Source organism: Trematomus bernacchii, unplaced genomic scaffold (genome assembly GCF_902827165.1).
Source record: "Trematomus bernacchii unplaced genomic scaffold, fTreBer1.1, whole genome shotgun sequence".
Taxonomy (NCBI): Eukaryota; Metazoa; Chordata; class Actinopteri; order Perciformes; family Nototheniidae; genus Trematomus; species Trematomus bernacchii.
Window position 1 is genome coordinate 57,929 of NW_022987522.1, and position 19,572 is coordinate 77,500.

The 19,572-nt window shown below is 41.7% G+C and overlaps 1 long non-coding RNA gene across 1 annotated transcript in view; it reads right to left on the minus strand.

Moving 5' to 3' along the window:
* Positions 1–7,348: 7,348 nt before the first annotated feature.
* LOC117472797 overlaps positions 7,349–19,572 on the minus strand; it is a 42,977-nt gene continuing 30,753 nt past the window's right edge. The window contains exon 3 of the long non-coding RNA XR_004554962.1: positions 7,349–7,439. This is a non-coding gene — a long non-coding RNA (uncharacterized LOC117472797). The remainder of the gene's footprint in view (positions 7,440–19,572) is intronic.

Sequence of the window (19,572 nt, forward strand, 5' to 3'; positions counted from 1 at the left end):
ACTTTTTTTGAATATGGCGGAAGTCCAGAAATCGACCAATGAGAAGAGAGCGGAGAAAGTCGTTGCTAGGATATAAGGCTAAGTGGGCGGGACCAGAGCGGTGATTGACAACACAATGAAAATAATACAATCAACAGTTTGGAGTGATTTAAATACATTTAAGGAATTACATAATAACAAGGTTTCATTCAACATGTATTGAATCAGCGAGTCAGAGGCTATTCCTAATCCTCAGTGGCAATGGGTTGAATTAATTAACTCATTTTGATCCTGTTCATATTCACAGAAAAGCAAAGAAACACACTGCTAATTATTAGACCATAAGTCAATTTAACTAAATCCTGTCTTGTTTGCATCATTTTATTATTATTATTATTATCATATAACACGCAGACATCCATTAACAGGTATATTTTAGCCATATAAGATAAGATAAGATAAGAGGGAACTTTATTTATCTCCTTGGTGAAATTCAGGCGTTTATAGCAGCAACAAGGTCAGAGTTAAAAACAGGATTCACACAAGGTAAAAATAAAGACAAAATTGAATACAACATTAAAATAATAATAATCTTTTACATTTAAAAGGCTGACGTCATTTCAATTATTGGCCGTTTCGTCTAGTTTTCTAAGCGGAAGAACGAAATAAATGATTTACATTTTTCGTATTGGAATACGTGCTGAAAGGATAAGATGTGTTTTGTCAGTAGGCCTATAGTACTATTTTATAAAACATTCTCTGTTGTTTAAAGGTCCCATGTCATGCTTTTCCGGTTATTACCCGTCCCCTTGTGTGTTATGTAGCTTTTTCTGCATGTAAACGGTCTGCAAAGTCACAAACCCTCAAAGTACACCCTGTAGCGAGTAAAACTCTAACACAGAAAATACCTGTCTATGCTGCCCCAGAACGCCTCGTTGGAGATTTCTCTTTTTCTTCCTGGGTACAGTGACGTGCCCATACCCAAATGGACCCATTGGTCCAAATGGACCAATCCGTGGAGCCGTTACATTACCTCCGCGGAGCCGTTACATTTGGACCAATCCACGGACTTCCTCACACACACACACTCAATCTTTTCTCAGCTGCAGCTCCGCCGATTTCTCCTCCCTGAGACGGCGGGACGCGGCGAGGCTGGGAGTTTGTGTGTGTGAGCACACACAAACTCCCAGCCAGGCTGCGGTTGTTTGTGTGTGTTTGGGCTGGTTTCGGGCTGGGTTTCGCTGTGTCTCGCTGTCTCGCAGACGGCCACTGGGCTCATAGGGATGGGGGGGCAGGAGCTCCAACAAGCCGTGTAGGGCAGAGAGTGAATACACATACTATACAGAGATGCTGTATGAGAAACCAATGTGATTTTGGAAAATTTAAGACCTTTAAGTGTCTGATACTTGATAACCACAAATACAAAATATGAAAAAATGGCACCCCCACTATAACGTTGTCCTAGGACCTAGATAGTCGTACTGTCACCAAAATCACACTGGTGTTTGCTGTCCCCCTCTAGTTTGTGCACACAAAAGCATTTTACTTGAACGCCCTGGACCGCCCTTCCAACTCACACAATCTTCACCATTTCACCCACAAATATTATAGCATATCAAAGATATTGTTAAAGACACGTGCACTTGTTGAAACGTTCAGAGCAATTGAAAGTACATTTGTTATAAATGTTGTCGTATCCACAGAAAACAAGGAGGCTACCAAGTAAAACAACATTTTCTGAAACACACAGACACAGACATTCATAAATATATAAATGTAAGTAAAAATAAATGTAGTAATACATTAAATATATATAATGTGTGTTCTGTTTTATTCTCAATTTATATATTTTTATTTAAACATTTATTCCTGTATTTATTTATTTGTTCTTGTGTTTTTTTATTCCTATATTTATTCCTGTATTTATGAATTATTTATTTTTTACGTGTGTCATGTTCTGTCCTCCATACCTTTGCGTCACTGTGTGCATAAAGGTACATACTAAATCCAAATCACATCACAGCAAGACCTATAGTTGGGCGTTCATTGTTTTAAAGACACATTGGTGGTCCAGAGGTCAAGGTTCAACACCCAGGGAGGGGACATGTTTTGTTTTCTGCTATGCTGATGTTAAATCTGGAGAAATTGTCCCCACCACTTTTCTAACAAAGTGACGCTTATGCACATGTGTATCTGCTGCTAGAATATCTCACAAAAAGGCATGGGTAAAAATGCAAGTGTGCATACAGTAAGTTAGCATTAATTTACAGCAAGACATTTTAAATAACAAATATGGGGCGAAGCCTGCGAGCTAGTTCAGGCAGTGAACTCGAGCACCAATCATACATTAACATGTGACGCACCTCGTCCCTCTTACAACCAACCAAACACATTCTCCTAAACATGCCGCTCTATTTAAAGGGGACCTATCATGCAAAATGCACTTTTGTACGTCTTTTATACATGAATATGTGTCCCCGGTGTTCCAGGGAACTCACCAAGTGTCAGAAAACACAACCCTCTCTATTTTCCTCCATACCCAAATCTCTAAAAAAGGGGCTGCAACGGATCTGATAAAAACTGATCCAGATTTGAACACTGTCCTGACGTCAGGACGGTGGCGCTACGGCTATTGGGCCAACTCCACCAATCAGGAGGAGACAGCCACGGCCATTGCCGTTCAAAAGCGCTGGAGACGCTGTAGTACATATGCCAGGCCTGTAGGTGGTGCTGTTCTCACTGAATCTGCCCTTGCAAAAACAGAGCTAAAAAAGTGCAAATTGAGCGAAATGAGGCATGGCTAAAATGCATGATCTGTTTGGTATTTAAAAAAAAAAAAAAGTATAAATATGCCTTATATAGGTACAGTGGCGACTGGTCATTATGGGCAGGTGGGGCACAGCCCCATCTAGTGTCAGCAGAAAGTATTACAAATAATGATTACAAAAAATGCAAAAAATTAATATAAAAATATATAAAATATATCGTCTGTACATTGCTGTTTTAGTCTGTGTTCTTCTAATTAGTGTCTACAGTGTGTGCCTATTGAGCTGTTTAGAGCCATGTGGGACAAAACCTAATCATGCCCCTCCCTCTCACTGTCTAGTGAACGGTGACTGTAAAAACTACACTGCGCATGCTCAGAGTATTTTCCTATTTAATGTGTGTGGCAAAAAAATAATGACCAGAGGGGCACGGAGCTGCCATCCCCACCATACGTCATCTCACATAATTCAGAGCTGATTGGCTGTAAGTACGTGTGCCGCGAAAAGTGTGGTGTGTGAAGAGGAGACGAGAGAGCTGCAGTGACGCGTCCTAAAACCAGGAAGTAAGCTTCGCATGGCTTCCCTCGACAAAAAAGCAATGAGATTTCTCCATAGGATTTTAGAAAATAGCTCGAAATAAGATCTGTGGGAAACGTACCTGTTAGATAAATGCACGTTTTGTTCAGCCGGATAATATCCACATGTCTACCCTACTTTTATAATTTTTGAATCATAAATCTATCGATTAGATTTATGATAGACTTTTGAAACTACAAGAAGATAAGGAGGACTTTTACAAAAAAGTAATAGAATTTTTTGTCCAGAAGGATAGGCAAATGGACTTCATCTTCAAGTCAAGGTAAGACCGCCATTTTATTGAAAATGGGATCTTACTAAGAGAGAACAATTCAATATTTAAATGATAAAATTACATTTTTTGGGTATCCTTTTGTTGAACTGTCTGTTTAAAATTAATCGAAGCATCAGACTAAAAAAGCTTTTGAAAATAATATTATATTTTGGTTTAGGTCAAAATATAATATTTGTAAACCTGAAGAGTCAGTGCCAGTGCCTCACCAGCCATGAACCTCACTGCACGTCACTGCAGAAGCTTATATATAGACATCTAAGTTTTTTGTGCCCCACCACTTTTGTACATATAAAAACGCCACTGTATAGGTATGGTCCTACACTATATTATTCAAATATAGCATGATAGGTCCACTTTAAGCTGCCAGGTCTTCCTGCTTCTGCCTCGCTATGCTGCTGCTGCTGCTGCTGCTGTGTTCACTTGCTATTGCTGCGTTCATGTTCCTGCTGCTGTGTTTCATGTTGCTGCTGCTCGCCTACCCCACCACCACCCCAGCTACCACCCCAGCTACCACCCCAGCTACCACCCCAGCTTCCACCTGTAGGCTCGGGGGATAGTTATCTAATCATCACTCAATGTTCTTTGTAAATCTGTGGAGTGATGAGGCCCGAGCCTAGACGCCAAACTCAAACTATACGCTGCTTATAATGAACATATCAAGAAACACGTGAGTTGTCTGACTGAAATCATATTTAGTGTAAAATGTACTCCATATATTGATTGTGTTGGTCAGTTTACAAATATTTCTGTGTATTAATGTTCTATTAAAACTGCATATGTATCTATAATACAATAATTTACTTTTGTTTTATGGAAAAAGGTCAATTATACATCAATGGCAGAGAAAAAAACCATTTGTTATTATGGTCAAAACCTGAAAAAAAGTCTGTCTAACAGGATTTTTGTATAAAACATTTCACTAGATACAGGAAATAAAACACATGAAGCATTTTCTTGTGAAATCTGGCCTTTTTATTCACTTCAAGCAGCTCATTACATTACATACATATATCACCCTCTAGTGGTGATCAGTAGGAACTGCAGTAACACCCACTTGTTGCCGGCAGTGTAAATGATAACTCTTTTACACAAAAAACAAGGACGATGTACAATAGCTGAGCTCAACATATAATCCATGCATGGTAGAAGTTAAAAACAACATTCATAAGTATCCTTCAAACCTCTGATTAATCTCTTAAATCAATAAACTTAGAGACAGTATAGTTACTTCCTTCTTCTTGTCCTGTGTCCGCCTCCCAGATGCATTGACCCACAGTTTTATAACCGATTTCTAATGGTGCTAGAAGGCTGCAGCGGGCTCTAAACACCATGAGAAATCAGTCATCTTTTAGAGGAGAGAAATATGAGGAGGAAGGCCAGATCCTCCAGAGACTCACTCACTGCCATATGCTGTCCTCCTGTCCCCAAGAACACTGATTTCAAATGGTGCTAGACAATGGGAACATCTAATCCACCATGGGAAACCAGCTTCTGGGGGAAGATGTGTTTTTGGCGTCAGCTGCAGCAGCGGTGAGAAGGTAGGGAATTAGCCTCAGTAGTTCCACTTATATATTGTATTTGATCAGCTCTTTTGGGAGAATAAAAGGAGAGTAAATGTTGCCTCATGCAGGTGAATCCTCTCCCTACCTTGACAAAGTATACATGAGCATATATCTGTAAAGCATTGGGAACGAAAAAGGTATAAAAAAACATGTTTTTGTGCCACTTTGGTTCAGTATCATTTGGCATACTTACCTGACCTACCTTTCAATGGTGGGATCAGGATCAAAGCTGTAATTCATACAATTTGGGAACAGAAACCAATTTATTTTGAGATTTTTTAAGTGCTTTTTGAGGAAATCAGGTGATTTTTGAGGGGATATAAGAATATAAAGTGAATTAAAATGAACAAAGATATATAAAGTGGGTTTTAAACTACTTTCATATAAGGTAAATAGATTGCAGATTGTCTGAGGCAAAGAAAGACACTTTGAATTTTTAGCAAAATAAGACCCTATTCACCCTATATAAGACGGATTTGAATGAAAATCTGTGCATACACTCATGGTTTTCAGAGGATGAATTGTATTACATTTGATTGCTAACATCTCCTCCCTCGCCACCTTAAGTTAACCCTTAAATACTTTGATTCATGACCAAATTCTGCAAATCTAACGACATTCCCATTAGCCTCAGTTGTACATTTTCCCGAATTCTCCTCACTCCCTTTAAGTAAAGTAAAATCTGATTGAACCCCTCCAAACCAAATCAAACGTCTTGTTCCACACCTCAGAGAAGCACATCGGAGGAATGTACAAACAGTGTGTGTGTGTGTGTGTGTGTGTGTGTGTGTGTGTGTGTGTGTGTGTGTGTGTGTGTGTGTGTGTGTGTGTGTGTGTGTGTGTGTGTGTGTGTGTGTGGAGGCCTTTGTTTCCGTGACACGAGACACCACACACACTCGGCTGTGGGAACTGGCTCCCAGCACTTATGTAACTGGACAGGGCGTCATGACAACAAGCCTACAGTAAACGCTGCATTGTCCTAGTGGGTCCTTACAGGTGATTGATGGAGGTAAAATAACCCATAATGAGTGTTTTAGAGGGGGCGATAATTGGGGTTTAATGACGGCATTAGGGTCGTGTGGGTGGACCGCACAGTGGGACGTAAACAAAGTGGTGCAAAGTAACTTAGTAGATTTACTCTAAGTACTGTAGTTGAGTACAATTTACATGAGTATTTCAATTTTTTGCTACTTTGTACCCCTACCCCACTACAATTCAGAGGTAAAACATGTACTTTTACTTCACTACATGTATTTAATACCTTTAGTTACTTAGGATTAATGATGTGAACTATAATCAACCCTTAAATTCACTTATCCACGCAGACTTTACTGCATCCTGTAATTCTGCCTATGGCCACAAGAGGGAGACATGACATATGCACTATGGTGATGTGACTGCCTGTTGATCCACACATGGGAAGGGAAGCTCATGTCTCCTGCCATTAGTTTAGGTAAGGTCATTTAAATGTCATAAAAGCACATTAGAATGTCACTTTAATGGCTGTAATTGTCGCAAATATCCCTGCGAAGAAGTCAATGTTTGATCAAATGTTTAAAAAAAACGTGTTCTTTCTGTGTCGTTGTATGCACCATTTACACCAAAGTTAATTCCTCGTATGTGTAAAGCTACTTGGTAATGAAACCGATTCTGATTCTGAAAAGGAAACAGCCGGGGGCTAACGCCAACCCAGAACCAACCAACACCCCCCCACCAGTTGAAATGCAGGGCGCACACACACACACACACACACACACACACACACACACACACACACACACACACACACACACACACACACACACACACACACACACACACACACACACACACACACACACACACACACACACACACACACACACACACACACACACACACACCATTTTTGCTCTCCGGGGAGAAAGGCTTCCTTGTGGAGGTGAGGCGGTCGCTTGTTTTCAGCTCTCACTCCGGCTTCCTGTTCTATTTTCTCCCAGGAAGTGCCACACAGAGACAGAGACACACACACACACACACACACACACACACACACACACACACACACACACACACACACACACACACACACACACACACACACACACACACACACACACACACACACACACACACACACACACACACACACACACCACACACACACACACACACACACACACACACACACACACACACACACACACACACACCCCACTGGCATGAATGGCAGTCCCTGGCTCCCACGGTTACAGTGATGTCACCTGTCAGTCCTCGCTGTGCCTGGAAAGGGATAGAGAGGAAGGAATGAAGTTAAATAATGACGATGATATGTTTCATACAATATGTAATTATCGTAACAGTTTTGCTGAGTCATGGTGCAACACTCCACTGTGCTGACAATCGGACTCCTTTTATAACAAGCCTGTTTTTGGGTCAAAGATGTGTCGGAGTCATAATGATATCATGTGAACTACAGCGTTCATGTGCATGATAGTTGACCCCCAGGAAGCGAGGGGTAAGTGGATGGATACATGGATGTTGGGATGGATAAATGTACGGATGTAAAGGTGGGTGGAGCAGCATTAATCCAATACATGCACAGGATGTTCACGACATTTAGCATCGAGCATTAGTCACACTGCGGCACCAGTGTCTGAACCACCTGCCACGGGACGCATCATCACACACCTTCACGTGGGAAAAAGGGAGAGAATGTGTGTGTGTGTGTGGGGGGGGGGGGGTGTGTGGGGGTGAGCTGGGTGTTTTGTTGACAAAGCATAAAGCAGGATTTCACATTTTCCAAGCGTCCTTTAACAAACAGTATTTCTGCCAAGCACACTGTTGGAGTTAAATCATCACTAGCAAGTGCTCAGAGAGAATGGACAGAGAGAGCCAATCAGATGTTAGATGATTTCCTCCTTAAAGGTGGGGTAGGTAAGTTTGAGAAACCGGCTCGAGATACACTTTTTGTTATATTCCATGGAATGCTCTTAACATCCCGATAGCAATGAATATCTTAAGTGCTTTGACAAAAAAATCCATAACAAAATGTCATCTGTGGAAGCCGTGGTACTGTACTGCCTGTCAGCCTTCCATCTGTGCACAAACTTATCTCGTGCCCTCATTGGTCATGTGCGCGTTCGTGTGTGTTGGAGGAGGGGCTCTGTAAGGAAGTGGCAGATTTGTTCCGGCTGTGTATTTTCAAATTCTAGCGCACTCGAGCTGGTTTCTCCAAAATTACCTACCCCACCTTTAATGTAAAATTACATTAAAAGAGAGCATGGTTGATAAGAAAATTAAACACAATTTGATTGGACTGTGTCCCAAGGAAATGAACTACGGAGTTGCTTGTAGCTAATTGATGTTGATAACTACATTTGGGACGTATTACAGAAACAATGGGATCATTAATCTCATGTCTTAGTTTTGTCTTTGATTTCTTCTCAGTAAATTGATTTCCACTTCTTATTAGCTGGAGGTCCCTGGATCCCACTAATACCTTGAGTAACTACCATCTTTGCTTGGAATAAATATCACTTAACATTAATTTCCTTAAAGACGCAGGCACTGTGGTGAAGTGGAATAAAACCCTTGAATAGTTTCCTGTAACAGAGAAGACAGACTATAGGCTGCACATGAATCACCCTCCCAGCTGATCTCTACTCCAGCCGGCAGATCTCAGGGCCGCCGACCTGATACTGATCCTCCCTTCCCGTCAAGGAACCTCCTCTGTGTGTGAGCCATCTTATTGTTCATATATATAGCTTCCAGGAAAAGTAGAGCGGCTTGAAACGACAAGAGAAAATGCTTCATAGACTCAACTGTGTGGCGTTTGCAGACGCTGAATCACAGAGCAGAGACCACTGAACTGTCGTTATCCATTCAACTATTAATACCACCTCAACCGCAACTCCGTAAAGAACACTAATAGGATGTTATCAAAAAGGACGGTTGGAGGGAAAGTTGGCACAAACTGAGCAATTCATCATTGGGAAACCAGGTGTCTGCAATGTGGGGGATATGTGTGCATGCTCTGGTTATCAAGTGGATGTATGTGTGGGTGTGCACAATCTATAATGCTACGTACTTGAATACCCCTTCTGCTCTTTGAATCAATGAGCTCTTTGACTTAAAGATTCAGTTCCCAGAGAACGCTGCAGACCTCCAATCAGTTAAAGCAGCTACTGACAATGCTGCCATTTTCATTTAACAATGCGAGGGTGTTTGCCACATGCTAAGGTTGAGTTCAGACCAAACTGTCTGAACCCTACTGTCACTTTTCTCTCACTCTGGCCTTGTTTTTTTTTGACAGCAAGTCCTGCACCTGTATGGTAAAAACTAACAAGCATGGCTAGAAGGAGGGTGCAAAGACACAAAAACAAAATGCGCCATCGCTGTACGATATATTCAGATTAAGGTCGCTCAATCTAACGCATCATGTTTGGGTTTAAAGGGGCGCTATTATATAACCCTTGTTGGGGTTTTCCCTTTCCTTAAGTGAGTTTGTGTGCATGTAAATGGTCTGCACACTCCCACCCCACCAAACAAGCCTTCACTGGACTCCTTTGCTAACATCCGTAACTATTGGTTAGTGCTCTAAAACATTGTACTTGATAAACTAAGGGGCGGGGCTAACCAACCAGAGCAGACTGAGACAAATAAAGAGCTTTATGAACATTAAAGCATCGCTACATGTCACAGTAGAGACACAAAATACAAATATGAAACTGAAAATGTGCAGAATAGGTCCTCTTTAAAATCCTGTTTTCATAGCTTCTTCAATTTATTCTCTTTTACAGCATTAAAACCTGGATCCATAATGCGTCAAACGTCGCAAACTAAATCAAATCATAACAAATCCTTCCAGCAAACATCACAGCTCATCTACGGATACATTTGATCTCGGACACAGTTTGATATCATACACTGCGTATGGCTATATCATGAATAAAAGTCTCGTTGTTTCTCCCATCGCTGCACTACATTACCATGAAGCATGTGATGCTGTAGTACAGTGTACGTATAGCCTCAGGGTTCTGGGTGTGCTAATGTGTGTCAGCGTTGCGGTTCAGACAGAGGTCATGCAAAGTAAAAACCCAGAGGGAGGCCGGCATGACAGCAGTGTGTAGATTAATGCTAATTCAAACACTGCTGATAGCTGCTGAGCATCAATCTGCACAAAGGAGCATAGTGGTAGTATAAAACAGTCATGTAGTAAGGGTGCCCACACACACACCACACACACCACACACACACACACACACACACACACACACACACACACACACACACACAACACACACACACACACACACACACACACACACACACACACACACACACACACACAACACACACACACACACACACACACACACACACACACACACACACACACACACACACACACACACACACACACACACAACACACACACACACACACACACACACACACACACACACACACACACACACACACACACACACACACACACACACACACACACACACACACACACACACACACACACACACATTTTTACTCTGGAGTTTGTGCTTTATTTCCTGGCCTGGTTTCAAACTGTAGTCTATATTTAACTTCCTTTGTGGAAAACAAAGACATCCCAGACGGCACGAGTACGGCAATGCGGTGTGTAAGGCGGCAAGTTTGTTAAGCATTGTTTCTTGGAGGAGACTTTAATTTCTTTCTGTGGATGTCCGCTGTGAGAGTGTGAAGTAACACAGCAATGATACTTTGTTATCTAACCCAGACACAACAAAATGTTCTGATTGTGTTCCAGTCCTCCATGTTCCAGTCCTCACCCAGTGAGATAAAAGTTTATATCATGACTAATATTCTAAATATGCTATGTGATAAGGGTCAGAAGTCAGAAAGTGGGCTAGGTGAAGCTATGACATGATGTTGGGACTATATAAAACATCCAGAAGTCACAAGAGTCATATTCTAGGGAAGTATAAACTCAAATTCATGGCAATCTGGGCTGTACTGTCGCTCCAACACATTGTACGTGATAGGCTAAGGGGCGGGACATCTCTAAGCGGTTGACCAATCACAACAGAGCCGGCCAGCTAATCAATCAGAGCAGACTGGGCTCTGGTTCCAGACAGAGGGTGAAAAGAGGTGCTGCAGAAAAATAAAGAGCTTTTTGAACATTAAAGCATGGAGACATGTCCCAGTAGAGACACTACATAATCAATAAATACTTCTTATAACATTGCCAGGCTCTACTGCAAATCAAAATGTATAAAAGACAAACAACCAACATGATTACAGTGCACAAATGAAATGAATAAAAGGCTATCAACATCCCTGTGGGGGAAAAGGAGCCCACATCATTAGGTCACTAAAGTTCCTGCGTACACAAAAACCCAAACAAGGATGACGTAATCCTGCTCAGAATATCCCCCTTTCTCGAAAGGAGAGTGGGCAAAAACAAAAAAGCCTTCCTTCTGAAGAATCTCAAACATCTGGCTTTGTTTGCCGACAGGTTTCCGGGAACATATCGCAACTCCAGTCCTAGAGAAGCCCAACCTCTTAATGGGACCATTTAAAGCTGTTTGATAGCTAACTAGATAACATGCACGTTGTGTTACTGGTTATATTAGTGTTTTATGTGCATTGTGTGAATACATTACCAGTCTGTAGCTTTGTGCTTTGGTAGGGATGGATGGATAGATGGGGTGTGTTGTCATGACAACAGTGTGAGTGACTCAGGCTGATATCAGAGTTTAGAGGAAGCTGCTTTTAGCCTTTTAAGGAGACAGTGATTAAGTGTGTGTGTGTGTGTGTGTGTGTGTGTGTGTGTGTGTGTGTGTGTGTGTGTGTGTGTGTGTGTGTGTGTGTGTGTGTGTGGTCATGACATGATGTTGACACATCACCCACTTACAGTAAAACATGGTATTAAGTCATTTTTTGTGCCAATAACAGCACTTACTCATCCAACCTGCCTGTTATCAGATCACACACACACACACACACACACACACACACACACACACACACACACACACACACACACACACACACACACACACACACACACACACACACACACACACACACACACACACACACACACACACACACACACACACACACACACACACACACACACACACACACACACACACACACACACACACACACACACACACACACACACACACACACACACACACACACACACACACACACACACACACACACACACACACACACATTCACCCAGGGTTAGTCAGCAAAGCTGTAACCGCAAGTCGAATGGTAAATCTTCAACTTCCCGTCGGCTCCCCAATTGGCTCAGGGCCATGACGGCTTCCCAAAAGGAGCAGTGTGTTACAGTAAGAGCCGCTTTTCCTGGAAACACTAGTCTGTCTGCACTTTGCCGCTATGACTCTCTTCATCTGAAGCCAAATATCCCTTCTTACATCTGATGGTCCTACAGGCACTCCAGTGTTTTGTTATGAAGTGTTGGTGCATTGATTGTCAGTGAAAGATTCCCATCAAGGTCTGCTGGCAAGAGTGTAAACAGTCTGTGTGCAGGCGAAGACTCGCTTTAATAATCAGCTGGCAGCAGTCCAGCGTTCAATATATGGAGATATGCATGGAGACTCTGAGCTGAGAATGTGTTCATATCTGTATTCACCGAGGACAGAAAAGCTGGTTTGGTGAAAAGCTTGACGCTGAATTTCAATTAACCAATTTTACAAATCAGCCAGGTCTTGTAAATAAGTTTTCAGTCAGCTGTCATACACATTGGAAACAGCAGAATATATGCATTAATTGAAATTGCTGAGACTATCTTCTTAGGTGTCATCTAAAAGGTGGGATTATCTTTTCATTATTACCTTATATGTTATTTAGCTGACGCTTTTATCCTATGCAACATGTCTACTGGCGTTATTTAGGGTTAAACAGGACATGTTCTGCTCATTTTCAGGTTCATATCAGTATGTAGTGCCTCTACTTTAAAGAGTCCTCTCCTGCTGATGTTCAGGTGTATATCAGTATGTAGTGCCTCTACTTTTAAAGAGTCCTCTCCTGATGATGTTCAGGTGTATATCAGTATGTAGTGTCTCTACTTTAAAGAGTCCTCTCCTGCTGATGTTCAGGTGTATATCAGTATGTAGTGTCTCTACTTTAAAGAGTCCTCTCCTGCTGATGTTCAGGTGTATATCAGTATGTAGTGTCTCTACTTTAAAGAGTCCTCTCCTGCTGATGTTCAGGTGTACATCAGTATGTAGTGTCTCTACTGTAAAGAGTCCTCTCCTGCTGATGTTCAGGTGTATATCAGTATGTAGTGTCTCTACTTTAAAGAGTCCTCTCCTGCTGATGTTCAGGTGTATATCAGTATGTAGTGTCTCTTACTTTAAAGAGTCCTCTCCTGCTGATGTTCAGGTGTATATCAGTATGTAGTGTCTCTACTTTAAAGAGTCCTCTCCTGCTGATGTTCAGGTGTATATCAGTATGTAGTGTCTCTACTTTAAAGAGTCCTCTCCTGCTGATGTTCAGGGTGTATATCAGTATGTAGTGTCTCTACATGTCTCCATGCTTTAATGTTCAAAAAGCTCTTTATTTTTCTCATACTGCCTGTGCTGCAGCACCTCTTTTCACCCTCTGTCTGAAACCAGAGCCCAGTCTGCTCTGATTGGTTAGCTGGCCGGCTCTGTTGTGATTGGTGAACCACTTAGAGATGTCCCGCCCCTGAGCCTATCACGACGTACAATGTGTTGGAGCGCTAGCCAAACGGTGGATATATATTTTTGAAAAACCTCCCTTTGAGTCGCCCAAATAATTTATCGGGCCCTCTCCTAATTGGCTTTTTAACCTTGGCGGAGATTCTTCAGAAATGAAATGCATCAGCACCCTGCGGCATGAACACATGACACATCTTGTACTCACTCTGTAAGCCTCTTCGTTCCTTGGAAGTTTACCATCAAAGTGGAGTAGCTTATGTTCAGTAACTGTGAACCACTCTCATGAGTATCTTTGCCAACACACTTTGTCTTCTTACAATCGATGGATCAATCAATAACAACACGATACCCTGCGTGTTTATGTCTAAATCTGCGCAACCAATCAGGCCACAAGGAGGGTGTGCCCCCACACCTTCAAAGAAACACTCCCATGTGGGTATGCATGCGCTACACATTCATTAATAATTCACACACCCACACACACCCCACCCACCCCCACACCCACACCCACACCCACACCCACACACACACACACACACACACACACACACACACACACACACACACACCACACACACACACACCACACACACACACACACCACACACACACACACACACACACACACACACACACACACACACACACACACACACACACACACACACACACACACACACCTCTGTTATTCTGACCGTTGGACAGCCTCTCATAAAACATTCAGGATGTAACACTCATGTATGTGAAAAGTGACTGAGGTAGTTAACATAACATATTTAGATTCTGTTTACTTGTCATATTATTCATTTTGACGCAGCCAATCTTTATGCAGCCGAATTGTATGAATAATGAGGCTTTTATTTCAACGATTTTGGCTCCTTTGTCCTCATTTCAAAGAGCCTTAAAACCAACATGACAGCGAGAAACTGTGAGAGACTTTAGTGGGTGTGATGCCAAAAACAAACATAGTGTGCATCCATCTTGTTTAGTCAGTCTGACACATTTATGTCATGCACTGGACTGTCAGTCCATCACTTGATCTCATTGTCTTGTATTTGAGGAAATGGCAGCCAAACGTCATGACTGTGTGCTTAATTTTAAAATGCGAGGGTGTGTAAGTCAAACAAAGGAACTCCTTGTGTTGCACGGAAACTTGACTTTTAAGTTTACTAAAACCACGTCATGTTGGGACGCCTGAGTCTGAAGAGGTCTGGAGACAACAATGGCGACTTGGCTGTGATGACAGAGTGATGGGATCAGAGGGACGTCATCAAAACTATTCCTGGAAGCATAAGCTTTCATTTAAAGGGGCCGTATTATGCTTTTTAGGGTTTCCCCTTCTCTGTGGTGTGTTATATACGTTTTTTGCGCATGTAAATCACATGTGTCAAACTCAAGGCCCGGGGGCCAAATCAGGCCCTTGGTGGATTTAATTTCGGCCCGCAGGATCATTTCTAATTATTATTAGATCTGGCCCTCCGGTATATTGCACCTTCACTCAATCCTGAGGGTCTCCTCAGCTCAGAGCCTGACCCCAAACATTGATGAACTTGCACCCAAGATGAGATGCCAAGTATCTGGCTTGAACTAGCATCACAGAGCAGCACACTGAGTTTACATGGATGTTTCCTTCTGCACTTTCTTTCTTGAGACAACAGGGCATGTTTGGTTTTTTCTTTGAGGGAAATAGTTTTTTTGAAGCTGTTGTTGGCCTGTGGAAAAATGTAATCATAAGAAATGACTCTGGAAAAGCTGCAGATAGAGCCATAAGAAATGAATGCAACTGATTATTTAATGTTTAATGTTGTTTTTATAGGCAATCATTTAAGCTTTGTTAGTTCCAGGTTTAATATGTGCAATAAGTTCATTTCAATACGTTTTGCAATAAACATTGAACCAGTCCGGCCCTCGACTAGTACCCATTTTTTTATTTTGGCCCACTGTGTATTTGAGTTTGACACCCCTGATGTAAATGGTCTGCAAAGGCTAAAATCCCAAAGTTTCCTCCAGGAATAGTTTCTCCCGCCTCCATTGGACTCTTGTGTTTACTTCTGTAACATTGTGACTCACTATGTAACACTCACGCTTCTATTGGCTAGCGCTTCAACACAATGTACGTGATAGGCTAAGGGGTGGGACATCTCTAAGCGGTTGACCAATCACAACAGAGCCGGCCAGCTAACCAATCAGAGCAGACTGGGCTCTGGTTTCTGACAGAGGGTAAAATGAGCATCATACGTCCTCTTTAACTGAACAATGTAAAATATCTAAAAATGAATTTAACATGTGCTTCAAAAGACTATTAGCACTAGTAACATTTATTTTATTTTATTGTATATATTGGCGTCCTATCCTAACTTAAACTCAACTGTTAAATTGTTTAGATTAGTTGAGCTTTGCCTGACCTTTTCATAGAGTTGTGTACCTATCATGGCTAATATACTCAATATAATCAATCAACAACCCTACTATGTATTTAAACAATAACATGACTTACTGGCTTCAACTTCAGGTATGTACTGCATCAGTTTGTTCCAACACGTTTTGACAGTCCAGCTTATCTGCTTTGTTCTTTTCTTTGTTCAGCATGGATGGAGAAAACAGATAATGTGCAGGTTAGATGGCCCTGCCTTTCCCATGGATCATAAATCCAACGTATGACGTAAACCAGTGTGTGCACTATGATCTGCGCCCTACCTCACAGTGAGCGAAGAGCACATTTCTTATCGTCTAAACACAGCTTTATTCAACCATTAGTCTCCATTAATTTCAATGGGGATATGATTTTAACCTCTTCTCGCAAATTGATACCGTTTAGTTCAACTCGCTCATCTCACAAGTTCAGTTTGACCTAATTCAATCAACACAAATCCAGCAAGTTAGGATGGGATAGACATCCATTTTTTAAGGAAGTATTGTTCTTTTGTTTAATTATCAAATTAAGGGATTCTGAAGTTGCTAGCCGCAGCTAATGTTAGCAACTCTGCACATAGCATTTTTTGTTCAGCAAGCCAAAACTTGCTAATATATTTCATACTCTCATTCCTGTCTGACCCCATCTGATCATCATGTAAACATTTGAATTAAAACCACCACTATATTTTCTTATATAGGTGTATGTAAATGTAAAAATCATCCCTATTGTGTTCGACATATGACGACCAATTAACTTTATAAGCCATTGCTTTGTTATCAGCTATAATCTTACTTCAAACATATGACTGCTTAGATTTTAGTTTTTTTATGTATCTTTCTTTCATTTTGTATTTCAGCTTCATTCTTGTTTCTCTTCTTCTGTTTCTCTGTTGTGATTTGCTTATACCGTATGTAAAGATATGAGTTTGTATTCAGAACAAAGTCATCTGTTTAATGAAAAAGCTGATAAATACATTTCCTTTTTCTTTTTAAACACCCCCAAACACACACAAACAGCAGCACCAGATCACAGCTCCTGCTCCTATGTGTTGTTTTGCTCACGCTGAGAGTTATCTAGTGAGTAAACACACCCCGCCGTGACATATACTCTCCGCCACGACTTCCAACTCAAACAAAGTGCTGGGTGCGTGGCCTCTGCATGCTCCCCGCCCAGCAGGAAGTGAAGTTGGTAAGGCTCACGTCCTAAAATCTGGCTCCAGCCTGAGGGCAATCCACTGACGTCTATTATTGGTCAAGTGTCAGATGTTGCCTGGGTTTTGGTAGAAAAACATGTTAAGGCACTTGACACCTTGGACAGGCAGAGCAGGTATGTGGAGAGGATTAGGGTTGGGCAATTGGACTAATGCAGCAGCGATTAGCAGAGAGCTCAATCAATTGCCAGAGGAAATTCCCTTTGTTGAGTGTTTGGTTAAATCAGTGTTTCGGTCCAAGTTTCAATCTGACACTAAGGAAATAAAGTCTCTGCCTGGAAATGATCGGCTTAGTTTTCCATGACTTTCCATCAACTTTTGAAGCGAGCAAAGCGAAGCGACGGAACCACAATGCAGTTCGGCAAAGCCTGACGTCACCCCATTCAAAGTGAATGGGCAGAAGCGTTGAAGCTTCAACGCACGCCGCCCTGTGGACGGGCCGTTACAACAGCTACTCTACAACATTGAGAGCATGATTGACAGCTGAAAATGTCTCAAATGTCTCAAATGTCTCCCTTTGCACTTATCTTGCTCACATTGTATTGCAATTATAGCTAAATTAAGATAATATCAGGCTTTAGCAGGGTTATGTATGGTGCATTTCCTCAACTAAGTTTTTTTGAATACCGTGAAGTAATACAACTCCTAAAGCTCTGACTGTCCTCTTCACACACACACACACACACACACACACACACACACACACACACAACAGCACACACACACACCCACACACACACACACACACACACACACACACCACACCACACACACACAACATCACACACACACACCACAACACACCAACACACACACACACACACACACACACACACACACACACACACACACACACACACACACACACACACACACACACACACACACACACACACACACACACACACACACACACACACACACACACACACACACACACACACACACACACACACACACACACACACACACACACACACACACACACACACCACACACACTTTTCCCTGTCACTTCATTTTCATGTAGTGACAGGGAAGTAACACACAGACACTCTGTCTATCTATCAGATCATCATTTGGTTATAGAAGGGTTATGTGGGTGTGTGTGTGTGTGTGTGTGTGTGTGTGTGTGTGTGTGTGTATCATGTATTATGTTACCTTCCCCTAAAGTGAGTTCATGTGGAAAAGCACCCAGGTAAGCAAAAAACAAAACTAGGTGGGAACTCAATGAGTCGTCAGCACTCACACATCCATTCACACACACACACACACACACACACTGTCATATGCACTCCTAGAAACAAACCAAACCTTAACAGAATCGTAACTGCATTACATAAAGCCATAACAACGAGTTATTTCCATTATACTCACTGTGTCATGTGCTGTGGTGTGTGTCAGAGTGTGTGTGTTTCCCTCTGTCTGCTTGTCCTCTCCCAGTAATCCATTATGACAAACATTTCTCACAAACCCTTCCTCTTCTTCAGAATGTACCCACAGCAGTGACGGCCTCTGTTTCTTCAGAAGAATGTGTGTGTTCCCCTCCTCTCAGGTGGTGGCTTCTCTGCCTCTTGCTGTGTCCTGACAGTGACAGAGTTACACACTGCTTCTCTCTTCCTGTGTGTGTGTGTGTGTTTCCTACAAAACATAGTGGGTGTGTCTCTCTGAAGCAAGGCAAAACAAAATGTGAATAAGGACCCGGAAGCACACACCCACGTGTGAGCGGACTGTGGATCATGCATTCAGAAGGTGTGACTGTATACTGAATGTGTGTGTGTGGTATTCGGGGAGTGTGTGTGTTTTTCTTTATAATAATAATAATAATAATAATACATTTGATTTATATAGCACACTTTAAAGACAACGTCATCTCAAGGTGCTTCACAAAGCTATAAGAAAAATATAAAATAAAAATATATCTAAAGGAGCATATTGGATAAAATATGGCAATATAAAAAATTAAAATAAAAGGTTAAGAGCATAAAAGGTTTAAAAATAACTAAATAAATAAAGTAAAGGACAGTCAGTAAAATGCGGTGTGGAACAGGTGGGTCTTGAGGCATTT